This window comes from Equus quagga, chromosome 14 (genome assembly GCF_021613505.1).
Source record: "Equus quagga isolate Etosha38 chromosome 14, UCLA_HA_Equagga_1.0, whole genome shotgun sequence".
Lineage (NCBI taxonomy): Eukaryota > Metazoa > Chordata > Mammalia > Perissodactyla > Equidae > Equus > Equus quagga.
This window is the reverse complement of record NC_060280.1, coordinates 22,313,626-22,324,181: the sequence shown is the minus strand read 5'-3', so window position 1 is coordinate 22,324,181 and position 10,556 is coordinate 22,313,626. Positions and strand designations below refer to the sequence as shown.

General features: G+C 40.9%; 1 pseudogene; it reads right to left on the bottom strand.

Annotated features, from left to right (window-relative positions):
- Positions 1-339: 339 nt before the first annotated feature.
- Positions 340-1,305, bottom strand: LOC124225487 (olfactory receptor 226-like; annotated as a pseudogene).
- Positions 1,306-10,556: the final 9,251 nt, after the last annotated feature.

Genomic DNA, 10,556 nt, shown 5'->3' with positions numbered 1-10,556 from the left:
TGGCTTGTTTAAATATTGAAATGCAGCTATGTCTTATGCTCAAAGTCAGTCTTTTCCACCCCACCAGGAAGCGTGATTCATGAACATGCTCTGTGCAAATTACAATAGAGCAGACAACACAGGACCTACTTCTAGCCTGTATTTTATAGCCCTATCCTGCTGAAATCCAGCTGCTAGCTGCCAGCTTGCCATCCACCCCTCTTCCTTCTCTTGGACTAATTCCTTGGTGGTGCCTTTGAAACCCTAGTCCCTAATTTAGGCCCTAAAATCTCCTCTAACCTTCATAGAAGACAAAGATCCCAAGCTTAAGAGCAGTTTATAACACTTAGCACCTCCCTTCTACCCATCTTTGATAGTTTTCTTGGGCTTAGCATCCTGGCCCTGGTACAAGGGTAGAGTATGGGGCAGGGCTCTCTTGACCTCTTGGTTGCACAAGCAGTAAATGATGGAGTTGATCAATGGTACAAGGACAGCATACAGAGACCAGTTTGTTAGTGTCAAAAGCAGAGAGTGCTTTGTTAGGGCATGGATGAAGACACCGGCTGCAAAGAACATGACCACAACAGTAAGGTGAGAGGCACAGGTGGAGAAGGCTTTATGGCGCCCAGAAGCTGAGGGAATGCGCATCACAGAATCACTAATGGCCATGTAGAAGGCTCCAGGGACAGGGAGTGGCCCCAGAAAGATAAAAATGGCTAGAACAAAGTCTGTAAGCTCTGCTGTAAATATGTCAGCACATGAAAGCTTGGGCAATGGGGAGAAATCACAGACGAAGTGGTTGATGATGTTGGGGCCACAGTAAGAGAGGCAAGAAATGAAAAAAACTTTGACCATGGAGATGCCAAAACCTCCAGCCCAGGAGTCTGCTGCCAGTTGCACACATAGGCAGCCACTGACAATAACAGGGTAGTGGAGATGATGTCAGATGGCCACATAATGATCATAGGCCATAATGGCAAGAAGGACACACTCAGTGCAGCCCAGGCCCAGGAAAAAGTAGAGCTGTGTCATGCAGCCCTCAAAGGAGATTAGCTGTCCATGGCCCTGTTTGGACCCAGCAAAGCCAGCTAGCATCTCAGGAATAGTGACAGTTACATACCAGATCTCCAGAAAGGACATATTAGCCAGAAAAAAGTACATGGGTTTGTGAAAGGTGGGTTAGTTCCTAATTGTCATAATAACAAGTGTGTTCTCAGTCAGCACCAACACATAGGCCAGCAGAGAAAGGAAAAAGAATAGCGCTCGCAGTAGCACAGGAGCTGGGAAGCCCAGCAAAGCAAATTCATTCTGGTTCCTAGGCTCCATGGTTTCATTCTTACTCACTGCTCTTCAGAAGGGACAACAGAGAGTCTTCAGGAGGCAGCAGCAAGAACTCAGCCTTTCTCTTGTTGGGTTTATCTTTGTAGAATGTACCATATGTAGTGTATGTAATTCATCACTGAGCTGTGGACGTTACTCTCTTCTGTAAATTGGAAATGACCTAAGACAAAAGTGGAGAGAAATAAATTGCTTTGTATTGGGGATGGATTAAAAGTCTGTTATGGCCCTTGGAGAAGCATGTATTGACAAGCACCAGGTAAAAATGACACTAGTTGGTCCCTGAAGAACATAGAAAAAGACAGACATAGTAAGAAAGTCCGGGCTGCCCTAACATGACAGTTTGTCTATGAGTCGGATCGTGACTGTGTTTGGAGGAGATATGTAACACAATGGAGGAATGACAATTACATATAACACAATTGAGTATTTACTAAGTGTTATTAGTACAGGCATTGTTCTAAAAACTTTGCAGATATTATTTCACTTAATCTTCAGAAGAACCTTGTGAGTTAGTACCATTATTAATGCCACTTGACACCTAAGGACACTAGGGCATAGATGAAGTGACTTGTTCCAGGTCACACAGATGGTAAGAGATGGAACCAGGAAATCAGGACCTCAGAGCTTCAAAAATATTCAGGCAACATGAAGGAGGTACAATTTATACATCCTAGATTTACTTTCAAAAGAGAGAATCTTTGGGGCCCAGCTAGAGAAGCAATTTCCTCCTGCAAGGAAGAGGGAACAAAGTAGAAAGCAGCTGTAGAATGAAAGTTTTACATAATCTAGTGATATCGACTCTGATATCAATTTCCCCACATTAAACCCAGCATATATGGGGTTAAAACCAAAACAATCATTCCCTGCTTACTCTCTGGCTTCCTGGCTCCAGAATCCACTATCCTCCAGGGAGACAGACACCATCAAGGACAAGCACTTGGATTATATCCTCCCCACAAAGAAATACAGGCAGGTGGGAAAGCTGCTGACCAGCAAGGTCACAGGTCTCCTCCTCTCTGCAAGTAGTCTCAAGGCCAAAGACAGGCTGGTGGGAAAGCTCCGACCAGCAAGGCCATGTTCTCCCCCTCCCCTACCTAAAACCCCAAATAAAAACCCTTCCTTTTAGCTTTTTGGGGAGTTTGGGATTTCAGCGTTAGCCATCCTCTCTCCTTGCTCAGTGCTGTGCAAAAATAAAATTCGTACTTTCTTCCACCACACTCAGTGTCAGAGATTGGCTTGCTGTGCAACGGGTGAGCGAACTCACTTCGGGTTCAGTATCACTGGTACTTAAGAGGAGGCCCTGGGACCCACCTGGTAATCATATTAGGAACTGGATTCTGGACAACAGAAGAACTGAGAATCCCACCAGTTCTGAAAGTTGTGCTAACTCTCTTAGAATGAGAGTAGAACACCTTCCTTTAGTAGTGTTAAAAGCTAAACTGAAGCATGTTAAAGTTTTCAAGAGTTCGTTTGAGCAAACATCAATTCAAATCAGGCAGCACCTAGCTGAAAGTGGTTGGGTGCATCCGCACACCGAAACTAGGGGCAAGGCTTTTATAGAGCGGACAGAAGCAAAACAAGGACATTATTTGATTGGCCGTAGCCTAAGTGGTTGCCTTATTTGGGAAAGCCTACATGACTGTTTGTGATTCATTGTTTTTAAGTTTCGTTTTCTCTGACGTGAGTGATGTGAGTACAATGGACTCTGGCTTAAGTTTCGGTTTGCTTACCTACATAGGCTACCAAGGCATGAGAGACTCCTCAGTCTAATTGCATCCTTGTTTAATTACTTTGACAATATCACACCAATATAAAAGCATAATTTACTAGAGTACTCTCTTTGTTTACCTTAGTATCAAAAATAAATTTTTCCCTTTCCAAACTTCAAGCCTTCTCTGGATCTGATGTGGAAGAGAAGTTGGCATATCCACATGGGATTTGGTATGAGGAAAGGGTTATTGTCACCCTAGTGTCCCTGTATGGTCATAGCAGGAAGGGAGTATAGAGATTAGAAAGGAGAATGGGATAGAATCAACTGAACATCTGGGTGCTATTTCTCCTCGGGAGAGTCTTTACTTTTTAATCTTAGGCCTGTTCCTATGAGGTTAGCAGGGTCAGAATGTGCTCACACGTAAAACTTCAACTTGCTAATGATTTTTTTCCAGATTTATTGAGATATAATTGACATATAGCATTGTGTAAGTTTAAAGTGTACAATGTGACAATTTGATACAAGTATATATTGTGAATTGTTTACCACAATAAGGTTGGTTAACACATTCTTTACCTCACAAAATTATCATTTTGTTATTGTTGTTATGATGAGAACACTAAAGCTCTACTCTCACAGCAACCTTCAAGTATACAATACAGTACTGCTAACTGTAGTCGTCATGCTGTACATTAGATCCCCAGAACTTTGTTCATCTTATAACTGAAAGTTTGTATCATTTGACCAACATCCCCCATTTTTCCCAGTCCTCAGCCTCTGACAATTACCATTCTACTTTCTGTTTCTATGAGTAGCCAAGACATGGAAACAACCAAAGTGTCCACTGATGGATAAATGGATAAAGAAAATGTGATATAGGTATACAATGCAATATTATTTAGCCATAAAAAGGAAGGAAATCCTGCCATTTGTGGTGACATGGATGCACCTTCAGGGCATTATGCTACGTGAAATAAGCCACAAAGAGAAAGACAAATACTGTATATTTTATTTATGTATGGAATCTAAAAACATCAAACCTGCTAGTGATTTTATACCCGAGTTTCTCTTCTCTTTACACTCTGCAATCAATACTTGAATATTACTTAGTACTTGAGCCTTGGCATTTTTCTCAAGACTAGAGTAATTTAAGACAACTACAAAATGCCTATCTCACTGGCTTGCACTTCCCCTCACTCCCATATTTACCATCCTCACCTACAATCTATTTATTTCAAAATTTGTAGTGGATCAACTATGTTTCAGACCACAGGCTAAGACTTGCAGTACATACAAAGGTAAATAAGACATGTGCTAAGTCTTCAAGGAGCTCATAATCTAGTGTTAGGGACATATCTTTATTTTCTCATCCCTGAAATTTTAAGCTGCCAGCCTATCCCTACACTATATTCTAGCTTCATAAATGGGAACTTCAAAATTACAATTGCCATTCCTAACCTCAGCCTTGATCCTTTGTCCTCATATGCCCTTCATTGTGTGTTTGACCCTCTTGGCCCCAGACCTTCATGTGTATCCTTTAATCTTCTCTACCTTCCTGTTTGATGTTCTGCACATTTGAAAAACAAGATTAGCTCCTCACGCGTAGACTCCTAATTGATCTCACCGCCTATAGTCCCTCCCCTAAAGCTCAGATATGACCATTTTACCCTTCTGCTTAAAACCCTTCTACAGTACTCCACTGCCTACACAATAATGTTAAAGTTATTTAACAAGGCATATAGGTACTTAACAATCTGTCACTGCCATTGCCAAAATCATACCTCTTGCCATTGCCTACACTGTATGTTATACCCTGAAGCTCTTGGCATACAGCATGTGAATCATCTCTGTAGCTTTGCTTTTGCTGCAATCTCCATTAGCAGGGCTAACTCCTTGTTAGAATTCAAATCTTGGCTCATGTGGCATCTCATGATGCACCTCAGTGATGAAAGTCATCCCTCTCCAAAGCACGCATATTTCTACAGACGTACATTATTTACTGGTATTTCTGTCCCTCCTTTTGGCAGTAGTTCCTCTTATAGGGTCTGCTTTAGTAACTGATTATTAAAGATATTATAATAGTTGTATGGATGCATGAATGGATGGGAAAATGGAGAAAGGTGTGATATGGGCAGAAGAGATGAATTGCAGGTTACTGGAATGAAATATAAAGAAGACTGAATGTAAAAAGGACTTGGGTGGAAATGGTCAGGGGTAGAAAATTTAAGTGGATTACCAGAAATTTTGAAATAATATGTACTAAATAGGGAACAATATGAAGGAAAACAGACATAAAATGTATAACAGTGAATAAGATCCACGGGGACCAGATAAAACACGAGGAAGTTAGATTAAGTGTGGAGAGATTGAATCTTCTGTGGATAAAATGGATGGTATTAGGCAGGATAAATTTGCTATACAGTTCCAATGAGAGGAGATTAGGTGAATATACCTATAATAGAGAAAGGATAGATTAGGAATGGAAAATCATAAAAGCTTTAGGGAGTGCAGGCAGAGTACGAATAAGTAAAGAGATCAGCTATGAGTGGAAAAGATGAAGAAAGTGATATTGGTGTAAGTATGAATAGAATGGATCAGATGTTGGAAATATTGATAGGAATTTGGGTTTTATCAGGTGTAGAGAGGAATAGGAAGATGAATGTTTTGGACAGGAAGAAAACCATGAGAAAATTGACCACTTGAAGAAGAACACAGCAGATAACAGAATCCACTCACTTTATTCAGATGACTTTGACTCAGGGTCCTCCTAAGATGACTGTGTTGGTTAGGAAAAGACTTAGTGAGTGTATATAAAAGAATGTTGAAGCATCAGCACAAAGAAAAATGTGACAGAGACTCCACCTTCTCTTCTTCCCATATCAGAGAACCCTGCCAAACCAGGAAAGATTCTTTTATCTTGCACCTGTCTCACATGGTCCCCATTTCCCCCTCCTCTTTCTGATGCTTTGGGATGGCTCTGAAGTGGAGCCCAAGAGAACAAAAGAGATATAAGAGGAAAAAAAAAGACTGGGGCAGAGGACAGGGAGGTTTGTTTGCAACACTTAGGAAATAGAAGTTTTTCAGGAAAGTTACATGACGGAGAGGGTGTCACAATACCCCTACAATATCATAATTTCTCCCTTGCCCTTCTCCTTCCTTGTCAGTCTCCACTTCTTTCTATCATGCTACATTCCTGCTGAAATTAGAGCCTCAGGTTTGGGCCAGGCCAATCTGGGTTTATATCCTAACTCAGTCAAGTAATCTTGGGCAATATACTTCACCTCTTGGAGCCATAGAATCCTGGTCTATAGAATTGGATTATTATACTTCACAGAGTTGTGGAGAGCAGTAAACATCATGAGTTATATAGAGCGTTTGGAACATGATAGGGGTTCAGGAGATGACTCTATTTCAACAATGCTAGACTACTTCTTCCTTTATCTCCTGAACCCATATGGGTAACATCCTTTAATTCTGTTATGTCTCAGAAGGAGCACTGAATTGAGAGTTAGGGTTTCTGGGTTTTAGCTCCATGTTTGTAATTGAAGTTTTGTTTAATCTAGGGTTTGGTTATATGTCACTTCATTTTCCATAAAATAATAATAACACATATAACAGGTGTTTTGAGGATTAAATAAGACAAAGTTTGGCACAGTACTCAGTCTATAGTAAGCAATGTGAGTAGAGGTTAATAATGTGGGATCCACAGTCACATTGCTTGTGTTCAACTATGTGACCTTGGGAAAATTATTTAACCTCTCTGTGCCTTCATTTTCTTATCTGTAGAATGGGAATAGTTCTAATATCTGTCTCACACAGTTGTGAAGACTAAATGAGTATATGGATGGAAAATTAGAACAACACTTGGAACACAGCGTTTCTCAATAAATGTTATCTAGTGTTCAAGAATATTTGTTGAATCTGAGCCTGTTGAGACTGGAGAGGAATTATTTGTGGGAATACCGGAGATATGAGAGAGGGGTTTTTGAGACTCTGAGCTTAGGAGGGGTTCTCATAAGTAATTGGGAGGAAATATTTCTCAAAATTTAAATAATGAAAACAAAGTGAGTATGTTTGGGCAGTTATCATTGTCTGGATCAGTGTGCTGTTCATAAGCCTCACTGATTCCATATTAGGAACAAAACTCAGTGCTCCAGGAAAGGAAAAGATACTGAGGAAGTCATAAAGAAGTGACCAAGCCAGAAGAAAATGATGCAGCAATGAGGAGAGGTAGAGCATAAAAGAATGTCTGCAAATGCCCTTCAAATAAAAACCTAATTTTGAGTAAAATCATGTAAACATTGTAATAAACCCTATTTTGAATAAATAAAAATACATATATACGTAAACACTATTGAGATGCTGTCCTGTTAGTTGAAAAGTTATCAAAGCCAGTAGCTGCTTGAATTAGCATTCATTTGGTAGATATGGTAGTATTATCTAAATGAGAAATGTTTGCAAAAGTTTAGATTTGAGGTTGATGTCAGTTTGCTTTTGGTGATTATTATCAGCCAACAGACTGTATCAATAGGCTAAATAAAATGAGCCATAATCATTTCGATATATGCACTGTTGAATCCATTTGATAATTTCAACACCCATGAGGACAGAAGGGATACATCCTCAACGTAAAAAATACAGGTCCAAATTCTTTTATCCAACACAAATGATGCACTTGGACTTTTCAAGTTTTAGAAAGGTAATATGCTGCATACACCATATGTTTCCTAACACTTTCAGAGAGTTCTGAAGCAGCAGCCTATAATCTAACACATTAACATCTCTACAGCAAAACATGATCATTTTTACAATGTGGAACAAGTAAAGACTATAAATAATCTCATATCAGTTCCTAACAGATTCTGTCATCCAATGAGTTTAGGCCCCAAACTTAGGAAAAAGTGCTCAATTTCCAAAGCTGCTTGGATTTTGGAGCTGCAGATAAGGGCGTGTGGAATCTTTGTCTATTTAAAACCAAATACACATACCAAAGGGGGAAATACTAGATATGTCCTTATTAAAACAGAAGATGGAGGTCAAGATGGCAGCATAGGCAGACCCTGAACTCACCTCCTCCCATGAGCACAACCAGGTTACAACTATTTTTGGAAAAATTTCCCTGGATAGAAAGCTGAAAACTGGATAAAAAGAACCCCCACAACAAGGGACAGTCCTGACTGAGGCAGAAGAGCCAGAAATTACTTTTGGAGAGAAAAAAAGCCACCTTCACGAGCAGTGGAGTTCCACAGCCAGCAGAGCAGGAGCCACCCTAAGGTACGCAGCCCCTCCTAGAGGAATCAGTTCCTGAGTGGGCCGTTACTGCTATAAGCATCCTTCAGACTCAGCACAACTGAGACGAGGGTCTTACTATCTGGCTTCACTGGCTATTAACTGCAGTGGGGAATATCCCCAGAAGAGCTATGGGATGAAAGCTGAAAAACACCCAGGTCTTAAAGGGCCCATGCACAAATTCACCCATCTTAGAGAACAACCTAAAATCACCAAAAAGACAGTTACATGGTTCTTTGGTGAAAACAGACTCACCTGGTAGGCTCTGGGTGCATCTTGCTGAGAGATGAGACCTTTCCAGAGACTGGGACTTTGGTGGTGGCCCTTGTTGTGACCTAGTCCTGGCGTGGTGACACAGATGCTGGCAGATGCCATTGAAGTTCTTCACCTAGCCTGATAGCCTAGGCGTCTGCCACACCCACTAGAGTGCAGATTTAATCCACTTCTGGTAGGGCAGGCAGCCTGCTCTAGGGACTGGCTCCACCCAACAGCAAACCCTCAGGCTACTTGTTGGCCTGCATTGACTGGGTGCCTTGATCCTCTATAGGCAGGCAAGTGTGTCTGCCTCAGTGGGGCAGGGCCTGTGTGAAGACCAGTTGAAGTGTGGGGATCATTGGTGGAGAGGTGGAGGCCTTTGCAGTGGAGTGTCGGGGTATAGTCCAAGGGGTCAGGAAGTGTGCATGGAGCAGGACTGTGTTGATGGTGTGTGTGGACCTGTGGGGGCTTAAGAGATGTGCCCCAGAGTTGTGGATCTGTCCTAGGAAAAGTTTTGATTAAATATTTAGGAAGAGTGCACATCTATGGCACACTGAGTGATACAAAGCTGTTATAATAGAGTAAAGCTTTAAAAATGTCTTCTCAGAACATAGCAAAAAATTTAAATTAAACATACACTGGAAGATAAAACCTAATGTACCACTTATAAAACACACAGACACACAACACTTGCTGGCTGCCTCACCTTAGAAAAATTATTCAACTTCTCTGTGCTTCTGTGGCTATAGAGTGAGCCTAATAATAGTCCCTTTACCTTCAGGTTGTTGTGAGACTTAATATAATGCACGCAACACACTTAGAATAGTGTCTGGCACTTATTTGGTGCTCAATAAATGTTAATTTTTACTATGAAAATGAGGTATCAAAGAAGTTTTCATAGAAGAAGTGATGCCCAGGTTGAGTTTTGAAAAAAGAATAGAAATCAGCATTTTAAAAACAGCATGTTCTCACTGATTTACCTCTTTACTACCCTCATTCTTTCACCACCCTGACTTCACCTCTTGAACCTGCTTAGTACCTTAATCAAACATCGTCTTCTCAGTGAAGCCTCTTCTGACCCTCTTCAGGGATCACTGGTAACTCTTGGGTCATTTTCCTTGATTTTTTCCATCTCACCCTTTTTTTTTTTTGCAGAAAACATAACCTGGCTCATCTCACTACCTTTCATTGTGCATCAAGACCCCTCTCTTCAGCCAGCCCTGATGGCCTAGTGATTAAAGTTCAGCGCACTTCACTTCAGTGCCTGGGTTCAGTTCCAGGGCAAGTGACCACAGTACTCATCTGTCAGCACCCATGCTGTGGTGGTGGCTCACATACAAAAAGAGGAAGATTGGCAGTGGATGTTAGCTCAGAGGAAAATCTTTACTCCAAAACCCTGTCTTCACCCTTACCTGCTAGATACAGTACTCCTGTCTCTAATAAGGGTGTGAGAAGGACAGCAGAGCTCACATATTGTGCCCCCTCATACACGTGCTTTGTACAACCCACCTCAAATACACATGCAGGAAATGTTCATGTACACATACATATAGCACCTAGCTAACAGGAAGTGATTAAGTGTTGTTTAATTTATTGATTATTTGAGGATGCAAAAAGATTTATAAATCTTTATTAAAAATCTTTATAAAAAATCTTCATAAAAAGATCTATAAATACCCAAAGACAAAGGAGTTAGAGTAGGATAGACAGATAGTAATATATAGCATGATAAAAAAGACAGATTTTACCATTTCCAGAGTTTATAAAATATGAATGTTTCTCAGGGGTTTTCCTAATTCTTAAGTGCTGAAAGACCATGGTCCATGAATTATTGTCTTCCTTCTTCTACAAAGGAACCGCTGGATGAGGGATGGAGGGTGGATCCACAGCCAGGCCCAAGGATAAGAATCGTACTGTATTTGTCTTGCTCAGGGAACTACTCAGCAAATCTTACAAGTAGGGAGCACAGAGGGTGTCGTTG